The sequence below is a fragment of the Choloepus didactylus genome, chromosome 2 (genome assembly GCF_015220235.1).
Source record: "Choloepus didactylus isolate mChoDid1 chromosome 2, mChoDid1.pri, whole genome shotgun sequence".
NCBI lineage: Eukaryota > Metazoa > Chordata > Mammalia > Pilosa > Megalonychidae > Choloepus > Choloepus didactylus.
The window spans coordinates 7,612,739-7,628,327 of record NC_051308.1 but is presented as its reverse complement, the minus strand read 5'-3'; the positions used below and the strand labels follow the sequence as shown (position 1 = coordinate 7,628,327).

The following is a 15,589-nucleotide window of genomic DNA, read 5'->3' as shown; positions in this document are numbered from 1 at the left end:
ACTTTGCACACCTATCTAAATATTCCACATTAATGCTCACAAGGCACAGTCTACCGTGGCATAAAAAGCAGAAACCACACTGTACATTGAGTTCATTTGCACAGCAGAGCTTAACATCTCTCCATAAATTAAAATCTGCAAACTTTGTATATTAACGTGTATTTTTAGTGAACTCAGATTTTCCCAAATTTTACTCATGCTTTTACTTCAAAATGCAGTAGTTTGCAACATCCTCCATTAACGACAATTGCTGTGCTTTGTCATCCAGGCAACTATTACTCACCATCAGTCAGTGAAACAGAATGAAAACAAGACCATTTAACTGCCAAGGAAAATGCTTCCCAAAATAGATAAAATGTGATTGATTGTGGTGGGTAAAAAAATTCAGTGAGAGAGGATGCAAATGCTCTGAGCTGATCACATTCAAGGGTTGGTCGAGTCCTAAGCTATCCGATTATCAATGAGGTCACCATCAATATTATGTCCTTCTAATGTGGATAAAATTAATCTACTTTGCTGAAGATGTCTGGGACTCCACACTTTTTATTTTTGTTATTCTTGGGTCAAGGAAATTCAAGACAGCACTTTGAATGTCACTGTTAACCTTGCAGAGAAGTAAATTCTATGATAGCATAAACACAGTGCCAGAAAAATGTAAATTTCATACATCTCCCAAGTACACTTAACCTGAGGTTACATTCTAATTGGTGACATTCTTGACATCTGGTGATAAACAGAAGTAAATACTGGTAGTAAATGTTTCTTAATAACAGGCTGCCATGATTTGCTTCAATTATCTTGGGATAAATATCCTTACAGTCTAAGAGAATTCTTAAGAGGAACCAGAAGATGGCAGACACTTGGGGTGAGAATGTGCCTCAGGCCACATCAATGCACCATCATGGAGAAAAAGGCCTTCCTAGAAAAGATGGAAGGAGAGGGTTTAGAAATACCCATATTCTCATCCTCCAGGCAGGCTAGGGCTGTGAATGAAGGTTCTAGCCCCAGAGCAAGAAGACAAGAGACCTCCATTGCATCTTACCATGGTCCCTGATGAAGACTACTAAGGCGTGATCTTCAACCAGCAGGCTGACTGGTGGTTTGATTCCCCATTCCTCACCCAAGCTGGAGGAGCACCCAAATGCCTGCCTCGGTCACAGATATGCCAGATAACTCTGTGTTTCAGACGCTTAAAGGCTTTTAATAAGGTAGAAATTAAGTTTAAACCCTTAAGAACTGCGTGGTTGGAGTTCTACTTAAAAACCCCAAGAAGAAACCTAAAAAGAGGGAACTCAAGAAGCTACTAGGCGATGCTGCTATGGGAAAAAGTAAGCCTGATTAACACCTCTTTAGAGGAAATGCTACTGTTCTGTTGGATTAAAAGAAGGTAAAATACAATATTATTCAGCTGTAAGAAGGAAGAAGTACTGATATATGCTACAATATAGATGAAACTTGAAAACATTACGCTAAAAGAAGCCAGCCACAAAGGACAAATATTGTATGATTCCACTTATACGAAATACTTACAGTAGGCAAATTCATAGAGACAGAGAGTAGATTAGAGGCTACCAGGAAGTAGGGGGAGAGGGGAATGGGGAATAATTGCTGGTGGGTATGAGGTTTCTTTTGGGGGTGATGAAAATGTTCTGGAATTAGACAATGTTGATGGCTGTAAAATTTTGCAAATATACTAGAAGCCACTGAAATATATACTTTAAAACGGTGAATTCTGTGGTATGTGAATTATAGTTAATTTAAAAAGAGAGAACAGAGTGTCAGTGCAGGTTTTATAGGAGAAAAACCAGAGTTACAGTAAAACCCCACAGTAAGTGGGTTCCAAAGAACCAAATCACAGGAAATCTATGGTCGCATTATTGCAAGGTTAGTGAAAATCAACCTGAACCATCCAAAAAGGCACAAGAATAGAGACAGTGAAACTATGACTATAAACTGCCCGTTCCCTGAACTGAGAAAGTCTCAAATGATCACAAGGCACTTAGTTTCTGATCACCTCCAAAGTTCCAGATAAGAAGACAAGACCCATGATCAATCTTTAACATCTAAATTTGCTTTATTGCAGAGCACAATGCCACTGAGTTTTCCACTATGTATATTAACAGAGAAATCTTTAAAAGGGAAAAAAGTGGTTAAAATCCAGACATTTTCTCCAGGTGACGGGAAAAATGAGAAGAGACAGTTTTATATTTATCTGCCACTGACTATGACCTTGTCCAAGTTACCATCAACTCACTGTGTCTCCGTGCCTTGATTTACCCAGCTGCGAAAGTAAAATGATAATAACACATCTCTGCTCCACTGGGTGACGTAAGGGGTAATTAATGCCTCTAAGGTTCTTTGTGATCTTTATAAATGAGACAGCCTGCTATTACCACCAAGCCTTAACAAACACCTTCTCTGTGGAAGTCAAGACCTGATTCTATTTAAAGAGGTAAGGAGATTTGTTGCAAAACCAAAATGGGATGCTTTATCCATTACTTTGCGTTTTTCACTTTATAAGGTTTTGGAAGAAACACGCATTCCTATAATCACTTAAATTGTTTTTCTTTAATCATATGAAATAACTGAATTTTAGAAAAGAAAGGAAAAAAAGTTCAACTTTGTTCGGATCCCTTGTTTTAAGAGTTGAGGGACAGGAATTAGAGTAGGCTGCCCAAGGTCACACGAAGAGTTAAGGAGGTCAGGAACTAGAACCCAGACTCTCTACTTCTCATGCATCATCTTACAAATGTAACCTCCTCCAGTGAAACTTAAAACACATCTCACCATCAGCATTGCCCTCCACTGGTGATATGGCTGTTACTGTACTTGTTTTTTTTATACTAATATTTTTATCATGACATAAAGTAGTATTTTATCTGTTAGCTCAATTTTACAGTAAAAACATTTTACATATAACTATAGAGAAACCACTGTACAGACAGCCTCCAAATTAAAAATGGTTTGTATTTTAAAAGTCCATTGAGTTGTTTGATAAGTAAATTGGAAAATATTTGCTGTGTAGAAAACAGCAAAAATAACATTTCCGAGGCTAGCTCAACAAGCCCATTTAAACCAAATACTAAGTGAATTATATATTTATAAATATGGCTTGAATTCTGAGATCCAGAACAACCTTTACTCTCCCCTCTTATTCTTGATTTATGTCTGACTTTTTTCTGTAGGATAATCCACATCAAGGTTTTAGCAGTCTCTTCCTAGACGACAGGTACCACATCCTTTTGGCAAGAAACCCATACCTATCCAAATCATGACATGTCTGGTTGTCATTAAAGCATGCCCAATATTTGGATAAAAACAGAATCTAATAAGTTATAATCCACAAGACACATACACATGGACTGATCCAACACCTTCCTCTAAATCCCTGTGGTGTGACTGGGAGACCATGAAAGAATAGAGGTACAAGTGATAAAACTGTCAAGTGGACCAAGAAATAAAAGCAAAGAGAATTTTTGAGAAAAAAGTGCAAGAAACATGCAGTCAGGATGCCAGGATAAAACTCAAGTTCAAATAGAAAAAGGACCCTGCTTCAAGGATCAAGAGTCAAGTTGGGTTGGCTATCAGAGCCCTTTATTGCAAGGTTAGGTAAGAGGCAGTTAGATATAAAGACCCAATAAAGTGAGAGAAACAAGGACATAGAAATATTTTAGTTGTTTTTGATTTGTTCAAAATAATTAAATGAAAATGAGAACAACTATATATTTTTAATTATCCTATTATAGTTTGTTCCCTGAGATTCTCCCATTACAGAAGTCTTAAGAATTAGGGGAGAGGACAATGGCACTCCTGGGCCATGAAACATCAAGATTCCCAGAGAAATAATATCTGAGAACCAGGCAGAAAATTTTTGACCAGAGGCTATATGAAGTGTTTTAGTTCCCTCAAATCACCAACTTGGACATAACCACATGGTTTATCTTAAAAGGAAGCCTCTAATACCAGCAATGCAAATCCGTGTGCCCTCCCCGCTTAATTGCTTCTTGCTAAATAATAATGTTGATCTTCCAATAGGAAGAAGTGGATTGCAGTACCATTCTAGCACCATCTATCCAGCCTCCTTCATACAAAAAAAGTTATGGAGCCACGTTATATATTTGGAATTCTTTAAAGACACTTGCTTTCTTTGAAAATTTACTTCTTTATATATATTAAATATAATATATATAATACATATGTGAAGTAAGAATTCACTGATATAACATAAATCACCTTATACTGAGAAGCTAAAACTTATCAAAATGCTCATAAAAACTATGACTCACCTATGTATTGCCTCATCTATGTACTGAACGATCCCCTAAATCTAGAGCATACACTGGCATAAAACTGTGTTATAATCCTGCTGAATATGAAATCTTGCTTCAAAACAATGTTCAGTATTATTTCTCAGAAGACATGTTATATGACCACATGAGTAATTGTTTAGCGGTGGCCTAGGAATGCCAATCATAGAACAAAACATGGACTGCTCGGAGGTTCTTCAGCGATTGTTGCATTCCTTCAGGTGTTTACTTTGGGAAGGACACTACCAAGAGACACTTCTAAGTATAAAGACAGTTCAGCTTACAAAGTACAGGCAGATATGTAGTTGATTTTACCTTGTAATCTACAATCTATTAGAATAAAAATGTAAAGAATTCATACACCTTTTTAGGTGCATCAGGAAAACTTGACACAGAAGTAACAATAACGTTATATCTGATAATGACCAGAAGAAATAATTTACAGAAAGCTTATTTCCCTGGGAGAGATGGGGACTGGGCAAGTGGTCAAAAGGAAGCACAATGTGCTTTTAACTTGGTATGAAAAATAAAGTTCTGTTCCATGGTGTCAAACAAATACATATAAATCCTCTACTTCAAATTAGTGACCGAATGCTTTACTAAAATTCCACTTCTGGCCTCTGTTTTGGAATCTGTTACTTCTGTTGCCACCTCCTGATCGCTGTCCTTTGGAACCTCGACATCCTTCCCGTGGTCCTTCCAGCTCTGGTTGCTCTGTGGCTACAGACAGCTGCCAGCGCTGTGAATCCTTCCATTTTCCCTGTATTTCTGTTACTGCTGCAGTGGGGACATCAAAGCAAACACCCAGCTTTCCTTTGACAAAGATCATTCCCTTCACTTTGGAATCAATATCCTCGCCCAGCTGCTCTTTAAGCTCTTTAAGCTCTTTCCCCAAGCATAGCTAATGTTTGGCATTTCAACTGAGTACCGTGACATCATGGTCACAAAGTCCAAATCTGAGTTGATCAAGGAGCACTGTTCTACTCATGTGGCACCTGAAATAGGAGCCAGTGCTGCTGCCAGAGCTGCCACAGCCCCCTTCTCCTCTATCAGTCTCTCTGCCAACTGCTTAAAGTAACTAATGGCAGCGGGAGGCACAGGATCCAAATACCTGATAGCCTCTTGGCCGGAAGCTTTTATTATTTCTGTAGCAGAAGGTGCACCTATTTATTTAAATTTAATTCCCGCTTTTTGCTCCACTTGTGCTAACTGATATTCTTCCTTGTGCAGATAAACGCAGATGCAAATTCCTGTCCTTCCAGCTCTACCTGGTCGCCCAGAACGATGAATATAGGACTCCACATCCTTTGGTGGAGAGCTTTGTACAACCAGATCAACCTCAGGGATGTCTAATCCACACGCAGCAACACTGATTGCCACCAGAACTCCAAAATCACCATTTCTAAAGCCTTTCAGGGTGATTTTCCTTTGCTTCTGTGGAATGTCTCTATGCAATGACTGGGCATCCTGCTTTATGCAGGCATTCTGTTACAGCTCCTGGGCATCTTTTTTGGTTTCACAGAAGATGATAGTGAGCTCACGATAGCCACTATATACCCGAATCACATCCCCAGTGACCGCTGCCCTGTGAGTTCAGTGGCATTTGATAGTCAGATACTCCACAGTTATTTCAGTTTTCTGAGTCTTTTTACCAATCACGTCCACTTGTTCATACGCAGATTTCATGTATTTCTTAGCAACATTATACACCCAATGAGGGCAAGTTGCAGAAAAAAGCAACGTTTGGGGACTGTCTTCTGAGTCTTTTTTATATGCCACACTTAAAATCTCTTCCACTTGATCAGCAAAACCCATATCCAACATCTGGTCAACTTCATCCAGGACAACATGCTTAAGCTTGGTGAGATCTAGCTTGCCGTTCTGTAGGTGGACTTTGACGTCACCTGGCATCCCAACCAGGATATCAATCCCATTCCGCATGCGTTCAATTTGACCTCCACAGGGAGTTCCACCATAAAAACAAGCCACTGCCAGCTTCTTTGTGATGTCACTGAAGTCTCTGCTTACTTGATTTGCCAACTCCCTTGTAGGTGCAAGAACCAGTACCCAAGGGGAATGGCCTCTCTTCCTATCTTGCAGTTCTCCCTGAAGTTTCTCATCAAAGGGATGGCAAAGGAGAATGTCTTCCCAGTTCCTGTCTGTGCCTGTGCAATTAAATCCTTTCCACTATATACATGGTGAAAAGTCTTTGCTTGTATAGGAAACAGGAAGGTCACCCCTCAGGCTTTGAGAAGTTTAATAGTCACTTCAGATATGGGGAAATTAGAGAAAGCACCTTCTTTTTGTTCCGCAGGTATTTCCTGTTTTAACTCGTTACTTTATTCACTTGCAGATTCATTGGAGTTAGTGTCAGATTCAGAACGGGAAAATCCATTCAGCTTGGCGCTTTTCTCTCCAATTTCTCCATTCATTTCCTTTTCTTTCTTTATCCTCTTGGGCTTGGGAACACCTATTTCTTCTTCAGAAGGTTCCTCACTTATTATTTTTTTGATTTTAGGAGAAACAATTTTGTTTTCAGAGGCCTCCTTTTTCTTTTTCACATTTTTAGTTTTAGGAGAAATAATGTCCATTTCCGATGGCTCTTCTTTGTTTTTTACCTTTTTGGATTTAGGAGAATTCATGTCAACTTCAGAAGGTCCTGCCTTTCTATTCTTTTAGCTTTGGGGGAAATAGTCTCCTCCTTTTCTTCTGCTGACCCTTTAGTCTTATTAGATTTTGGCTTCTCTCTTTTATCTTTCTTCTCATTTTGCTTTCACTGTGTCTCCAATTTTCCCATGGTCATGTCTGATTCCAAGTCAATGTCACTAAGGAGTTTTCCTGGCATCACTCAACAGAACCTGCATAGACCAACCAGATCCGGCAACCGCGTGGAGAGAAAGAGCTGTTACTGTACTTTTAAGCTGTGGTTTTGGTTTATCTGGCAAAGTAACTCTGTGTCATGGGGACCAAGCAGCCCACTAACATTGCAGAGCAGCACAGATGTGAGATTCAGGCTGGGCGTACGTTTCTCACGCAAGCACAGCCCTGGGTAAGCCCAGAGGCCCTACACATGTGTGCAACGTAGTGTGGTCTTCAGCTCTGAGCAAATCTGAGCACAGTTTTCTTGCAATCAGATTTATAATGAAGAAATCTGGGAACCTTCAAGGTGTTCTCCAAAGATTTTTTGTATTCCCCCTAGTTCACTCTCAGAAACACTGCCTTAATTTCTTAAGGGATCTAATAAACTTCCTTTCACTCTATAGATATTTACTCAATGCCTGCTATTTAACAAGAATTGTACTGGTTGCTGGTTCTTAAATGTCTTTGTATTCTTCAAAGTCCCTGTTTTTAAGGGATTTTTAGTCTGGTAGGGAAATTATGACAGGCACATTGCAAGGCAATAAATATTAACCTCCTTCTCAGATACAGACACAAAATGCTTTCAGAGTTCAACAGAGGAAGAGCCCACTATGCTCTGAGGTAGCATGTAGGCAGGGTACAATCTTAAAAGGGATGTATGAAAGCTGAGTTTACAGACTGGGCAGAAGCATCCATCTCAGAGATCTAAAAAATATTATAAAATGTCGAATTATACTTCACCTTTTAAACACACCTTATACAGGTCTCCATCTTCTCCTCCTTCCCTAGAGAAGGAAGGAAGGAAGGAAGGAAGGGAGGGAGGGAGAGAGGAATGGCAAAGGTGGCAAATTGTTAAAATTGCTGGAGTTGGGTATCTGAGGGCAGATAGGGTATGTTGCAGTACTCAGTATGGGCTTTGTATTATTTCTGCACCTGCCCCGTAAGTTTGAAAGTATTTCAAAATAAAGTGAATAAAAAAATAGAATCAATGAAACCAAAAGATGAATAAAATAGACAAACCTTTAGCTAGACTGACAAAGAGAAAAACAGAGAGGATGAAAATAACTAAAATCAGAAATGAAAAGGGGAGCATTACTACTGTCCCCACATAAATAAGGATTATAGGAGGATATCATGAACAACTGCACATCAACAAATTAGAAAACCAAGATGAAATAGACAAATTCCTAGAAATACACAACTACCTATACTGACTCAAGAAGAAATCTTACAGATTGCAACAGACCAATAACAAGTAAAGAGATTGAATCGGTCATTGCAAACCCTCCAATAAAGAAAACCCCAGGACCAGAAATCTTCACTGGTGAATCTTAACAACATTTCAAGAAGAATTAACACCAATCCTCTTCAAAATCTTCCAAAAATTGAAGAGAAGGGAACACTTCCTAACTCATTCTGTGAAGCTAAAATCTTATAAAGAAACCATAAGAAAAGAAAATTATAGACCAATATCCCTTATGAATATAGACGCAAAAATCCTCTGTAAAATACTAGCAAACCAAATCCAACAGCACATTAAAAGGATTATACACCATGATCAAGTGGGATTTATTCCAGGCATGCAAGGGAGGCTCAACATAAGAAAGTCAATTAATGTAATATACCACATTAATAGAACGAAGAAAAAAATATGCGATCATCTCAATTGACACAGAAAAAACACTTGACAAAATCTAGCACTGCTTCATGGTAACGGCAATTAGAAAACTAGAATCAAATACCTAGGAGTAAATATAACCAAAGATGTAACAGACTTATACATAGAAAACTATAAAACATTGCTAGAGGAAATTAAAGACCTAAATAAATGGAAGGACATTCTGTGTTCATTGACTGGAACATGAAATGTTGTTAAGACGTCAATTTTACCCAAAGCAATTTACAGATTCAACGCAATCCCAATCAAAATTCCAATAGCCTTCTTGGCAGAAATGGAAAAGCCAGTCATCAGATTTATAGGGAAAGGTAAGGGGAACCAAACAGCCAAAACTATCTTGAAAAAGAACAAACTTAAAGGACTCGCACTTAAAACTACAGTCATCAAATCAGTATGGTACTGGCACAAGGACAAACATACAGACTGATAGAATTGAGAGTTCAGAAATAAACCTTCACATGTATGGCCAATTGATTTTCACAAGGGTGCCAGATCCATTCGATGGGGAAAGAATAGTCTCTTCTACAAATGGTGCTGGGAGAACTTGCACGCCTATGCAAAAGAATGGAGGTTGACTCCTACCACACACCATATACAAAAATCAACTCAAAATGGATCAAGGACCTAATGTAAGAAAGAAAACTATAAAGCTCCTAGAAGAAAACATAGGAAGCATCTTCTGGACCTTGTGTTAGGCAATGGTTTTTTAGACTTTACACAAAAAGCACCAAATTGGGTTCTTAGACTTGACTCCAAAAGCAGGAGCAAAAAAAGAAAAAATAAATGTTTATCCATAGAATATATGGAACTTCATCAAAATTGAAAAGTTTTGCATCAAAGGACTTTATCATGAAAATTTTAAAAAGATAACCTACAGAATGGGAGAAAATATTTTGAAACCATGATCTATCCAAGAAGAATTTAATATCCAGAATATATAAAGAAATCCTGCACTTCAACAACAAAACCACAACCAACCAAATTTTACAATGGGCAAAAGACTTGAATAGACAAGACATTTATCCAAAGAAGATATTTTAATAGCCAGTAAGCACAAGAAAAGATGCTCAACATCATTAGCCACCAGGGAAATGGACAATCAAAACAAAAATGAGATATTTCACACCCACTAGAATGGCTATTATTTAAAAAATGGAAAAATAGCAAGTGTTGGAGAGACTGTGGAAAAATAAGAACACTCATTCATAGCTGGAGGGAACATAAAATGGTTCACCTGCTGTTGAAAATTAAGTATAGAATTATACTTACAGATTCAACACAATCCCAATCAAAATTCCAATAGCCTTCTTGGCAGAAATGGAAAAGCCAGTCATCAAATTTATAGGGACAGGTAAGGGGACCCAAACAGCCAAAACTATCTTGAAAAAGAACAAACTTAAAGGACTCGCAGAAAGTTAAGTATAGAATTACCATATGACCCAGCAAACCCACTTCTAGGTATATACTCAAAAAAATTGAGAGCAGGGACTTGAAGAGATATTTGCACACTGATGTTCAGAGCAGCATTATTCATAGTTGCCAAAAGATAGTAGGAACCCAAGAATCCATTAACAGATGAGTGGATAAATAAAATGTGGTATAACCATACAATGGAATATTACTCAGCTATAAAAAGGAATGAAGTTCCAATTCACGAAATAACATGGATGAACGTTGATGACAACACGTTGGGTGAAATAAGCCAGTCACAAAAGGACAAATATTGTGTGATCTCACTGATATGAAATAATTAGAATAAACAAATTCATAGAGTCAGAAACTCCGATACACGTTACCAGGGCTAAGGTGGCAGTCGGGAATAGGAAGTTGATGTTTAACTGGTACAGAGTTTCTATTTAGGGTGATGAAAAAGTTTGTACAAAGAATGGTGGTGAAGGTAGCAGAAGACTGTGAATGTAAGTAACACCTCTGAATTATATATTTGAATGTGGTTAAAAGGGGAATTTTCAGGTTGTATATATTTTACTAGAATAAAAAATTTTAAAAGCCACAAGACTATATGTTCTAGTTTGCTAATGCTGCTAGAATGCAAAACACCAGAAATGGATTGGCTTTTATGAAAGGGGGGTTATCTGGTTACACAGTTACAGTCTCAAGGACACAGTGTCCAAGGTAACACATCAGCAATCAGGTACCTTCACTGGAGGATGGCCAATGGCGTCCGGAAAACCTCTGTTAGCTGGGAAGGCAAGTGGCTGGTGTCTGCTCCAAAATTCTGGTTTCAAAATGGCTTTCTTCCAGGATGTTCGTCTCTAGGCTGCAGTTCCTCAAAACTGTCACTCTTAGTTGCACTTAGGGTATTTGTCCCCTCTTAGCTTCTCCAGAGCAAGAGTCTGCTTTCAACAGCCATCTTCAAACTGTCTCTCATCTGCAGCTCCTGTGCTTTCTTCAAAGCGTCCCTCTTGGCTATAGCTCCTCTTCAAAATGTCATTCCCACTGAGTTCCCTCTGCCCGTCAGCTCATTTATATGGCTCCACTGATCAAGGCCCTCCCAATGGGCGGGCCAACACTCCATGGAAATTATCCAATCAGAGTCATCACCCACAGTTGGGTGAGGCGCATCTCCACAGAAACACTCAAAGAATTACAGTCTAATCAACACTGATAACGTTTGCCCAAACAAGACTATATCAAAGATAATGGCATTTGGGGGACACAATATATTCAAACTGGCACACTATACAACCCAAATAGTGAACCCTAATGTAAACTGTGGACTATAATAGTATATTTATAATAATATTATTTCATTAATTGTAACCAAGGTACCATACTAATGCAAATTGTCAATAATAGGAAAAACTGTGTGTATGGAAGGGTTTATGGGAACTCCGTATTTTCTGCATGATTTTTCTGTAAATCTACAACTTCTCAAATAAAAATAAACTTTTTTAAGTGAAAAAAAGAAACTACCACTTGTTAAATTTTTGTTAATATTAAAGAAGAACATTCATAATTATCAGAAAGGGCTATTAAAAATACTTATCAGTGCAGCTGGATTTTCTTCAGATACTTCCAATAAAACAATACAGTGCAACAGATCAAATGCAGAAGGAGATATGAGAATCCAGCTGACTTGTATAAAGACATTAAACATTATTTGCAAAAATATAAAACAATGCTACTCTTCTCACTAAATTTTCTGTTTGGTTTGGGGAAATACTTCATAAAGAATATGTTTATTGTGTTAACATGAAGTGGATTCATTACTGCTGTTTTAAAATAAATTACCAAATAAATATTTTAACATTTCTCAGTTTAAATTTCTAATGTAATAAACATCGACAGATGTAACCCACATACCTAAAGCTCATTGGGGTCCTCAATAATTTTTAACAGTAAAAGGATCCAGAAACCAACAAGTTTGAGAACCACTGAACAGTTATGACGGTGGGTTGACATCTGTTCACATGTCTACCCGAGGCAGCACCCTGAAGACACGGAGTGTGCTTTTCCATCTTTGTATCTCTACTACCAAACATACTGCTTGATGCATAAATACAACTTTATTATCTTACAGAGCTGAAGGTCAGAAGTTCTAAAACGGGTGGGAAGGGCTGTGTCCTGTCCAGCGCCTCTAAGGGAGAATCTGTGTCCTTGCCTTCAGCAGCTCCTAGAGACTGCTCACGTTCTGTGGCCCGTGGCTCCACATTCCAACGTCTGCTTCCATCATCACATCTCCTCTGACTCTGACCATCTTGTCTCCCTCTTATAAAGACCCTGTTGATTACTTTAGACCCACCTGTATCATCCAGAGACTCCCCCCATCTCAAGGTCTGTAACTTAATCACATCTGCAAAGCCCCTTCTGCCATGTGACATAACACAGTCACACGTTCCAGGGATTCAGACGTAGACATTGTGCAGGATCGTTATTATGCCCACACAGTCATGCACTAAGATAATGCCATCAAAACAGAGAGAAAATACCCTACCGTTTCCCCCAGCTTTTATGATCCTTCAGATCAGGAAGAAACAGAGAAATGATTACCTCTGGGAGGGCAACTGGGTGGCCTCAGACAGAAGTGGGAGGAGTTTATCTATTCTATTTATTAACAAACATTATGTGTCCTTAACTATGTGCCAGGTACTATTTCGTGCTTTCCAAATATTAGCTCATCAATCTCATAACAATCCTAGACCATTCTGCAGTTGCAGACACTAGGCATGGAGAGGTTACGTGACGTGCCCAAGGTCACACAACTGGTAATTTCAGGGGTGGAGGGAGATGGGTAGAACCAGGACTTAAACCCAAGTTTTCAGGCTCAGTGTCCACGTTCTTAACTGCTTTACTATATAGCTTAGGGGGACTTATTTATCACTGTTTCACCTTTTATACTTCTGGAATGCTGCACAATGCACATGTATTACTCATCTGAAAAATTAGAGACTCTGTCAAAATGTAGTCGTCTCCAGAAATGAAAGCCAAAAAGAAGACATCATACTTGGTCCTTCCTGAGGTCCCAATTCCAAAAGGAGAGCTGAAAAGGAGATGTCCCAGTTCCTTCACGTGGAGGAATAAAGTCAGGAACATTATTCATTTTTAAGCCCATTACAGAAGGAGAACAAAAATGGAAATGTGGACAAGCATCATTTGGCAACCAGTACTCATAACATCATAAGAACAGTTAGATCTATTTTTTTTTTCTTTATGTAACAGGCCATAAAGTTTTCTTTTTCCAACAGCTAACACAGTTTCACTAAACTGTTCCTTCATAGAGATCTGACTCACTCTGCATTTGAAGACAATATTTGCATCCAATCATCCCAAACTCTCAAGTAGCTATTAAAAATGACACATCCAACAGAAACTTCATGCAGTGCACGTAAGAGAAATTCTGTAGATTCTCACCTGAAAGAGACACCTGTCTTTAATGTTAGGGAGACAATATAGGGTTGGTTTGGCTCAAAATGCTGGCAAACTTTATTTCTACTTCTCCCTACACCTTAACATTGCTTTGTCCTCTTTGTTGTGGGATTTTTCCTCACCCACCATCAGCCATCCCTGCCACAGCCATCTAAGCCCCTAAAAAAGGACCTGTGACATATGGCATATGACTTTACAATGCTGAGGAGCATGCACATTTTATAAGGGATCTACAGTAATTCATTCATTTGTTCTTTCTACAAAATAGTTTTTTGAGTCTTTATATTATAGGAGACGTCTGGCCATTAAAAATAAAGAGTTTAAGGGCCAAAGGAATGAAGCTATAATGGTGGAATAATGGAATAGAGTTGATATTTAGGGGCAGATATCTACCAAGAAGTTTTTCAAGCTACACTACAGTGGTCATGAAATGACCAGACACATTCTTCATGTTATACAAGGCGGAGAAAATAAATAATGCAATACTTAGTAGTTCGCTTTTTTTTTTTTTTTCTGATATACACATCATGTTATAAATTCCTGGAATTCAGGGTTTTCTATAATTCGGACCCGCCTAGTTTCTGACCTTCCTTTTGGTTTTACCTCCTCACCCACCAGAGCCAGGAGACCGCTAGCTTCTGCCTCTGGATCCCAGGCTCCTTGCCTTCCCCTTCAGCGAACCCTCTCCCCCAAACACCCCAGCAGGTCCTTACTGTCCATCTGTGGTGCTCAGATAAAACGCTATTTCTTCTGATTGTCATGCTGGGAGCTTCCTGCCTCTCCGACCCCCTTGCTCTAACGAACTGAGAAACCAGAGAATTCCACGTCCGAGGGGGACCTATAATTCTTTTTATCATAAAGTCTGCATTTTTTTAAATTTGTATTTTGAAATAATTTCAAACTTACAGGACAGTTGCAAAAATAATATAAAACCAATACAGAGAACTCCAAAACACCACCCCTTAGATACACAGATCCACCAATCTTAACATTTTACCACATTTGCCATATCATTCTGTCCATCTGTTTGTTTCTTTGTGTTTATCTATCTTACTTCTGAATATTTACCAGGTTATATACATCTTGCTCCTTCAACACATAATATTTCCATATACATTTCCTAAGAATAAAGATATTCACTTATGTAACTACCATCACACAGTTGTCAAGTTCAAGAAACGCACTGTTACCAAGCTTACAGTTTATACTCCATTTTTTTCATATGTCCCAATTATATCCTTTTGAGTCTTTTCTTCTCCATTATTATATCCCATTCAGGATCATGTACTGTATTTGTCATTTTTCTGGTTTTTTTTTTTTAAACCATGAATTATTATTTACGAGTGTTTTGAGATTAAAAAGCAATGTCTAATTCATCTTTATGTACTTGTAATGCTCAACAAAAAAGTAGATATTCTAATAATATCTGTTAAATAAACAAATAAATAAATGAATGACAGGGTGAGTAAAGGGAATCAAGTTCCTGAATAAAACTTGATTACTAAGGAAATAAGTAGCCAAGGACCTTAATTCCCTCCGCTGCTAACAGAAGGCCATCCGCTAACTCTCACTGATGCCATTAAAAACTACCTTCAGCACAGTTATAAGGAACTAGTATTTCTGAGACCAAAGTACTGTGTTTTGGAAACTGGTATTTCCCAATCAGGTTTTTTTTTTTTTTTTAAAAAAAAAAAAAGGTACTAACCATCTTTAGGAACACTCATATGTTTCTACATCTGGGAAGGGAATCTGGGGTGTCAGACAGACAGACCCAGTAATACCACTTTTACACACAAACGGAACATTCTCCTAGCTAAATGCTGTTAGTCATCCTAAACCAGGCCATGGATGCCAAAAT

The 15,589-nt window shown here is 38.3% G+C and overlaps 1 protein-coding gene and 1 pseudogene across 8 annotated transcripts in view; both read right to left on the bottom strand.

The window, feature by feature from the left end:
• Positions 1–15,589, bottom strand: part of TIAM2 (TIAM Rac1 associated GEF 2) — a 337,029-nt gene that overhangs the window by 65,574 nt on the left and 255,866 nt on the right. The gene's annotated exons all lie outside the window — the stretch shown is intronic.
• LOC119521666 lies at positions 4,790–7,095 on the bottom strand (annotated as a pseudogene).